The following is a 218-nucleotide window of genomic DNA, read 5'->3' on the forward strand; positions in this document are numbered from 1 at the left end:
TTATAAAATTATTTATTTATTATTTGTTAATTTTGTGAAGTGTTTTAAATTTAAATTAGTAAATCTTTTCATCCTATCACAATTTACATTAAATTGTTGTACTGGTCTTATAATGGTTTAACATGAGACATGATATTGTTAAACATATTTGTTATGTTTAATCAAATTTTTTACTTGAGAGGCTAATTGTGTGGCCAACAACAAAAACACTTATTTAT

This window comes from Arachis ipaensis, chromosome B02, assembly GCF_000816755.2.
Source record: "Arachis ipaensis cultivar K30076 chromosome B02, Araip1.1, whole genome shotgun sequence".
Classification (NCBI taxonomy): domain Eukaryota; kingdom Viridiplantae; phylum Streptophyta; class Magnoliopsida; order Fabales; family Fabaceae; genus Arachis; species Arachis ipaensis.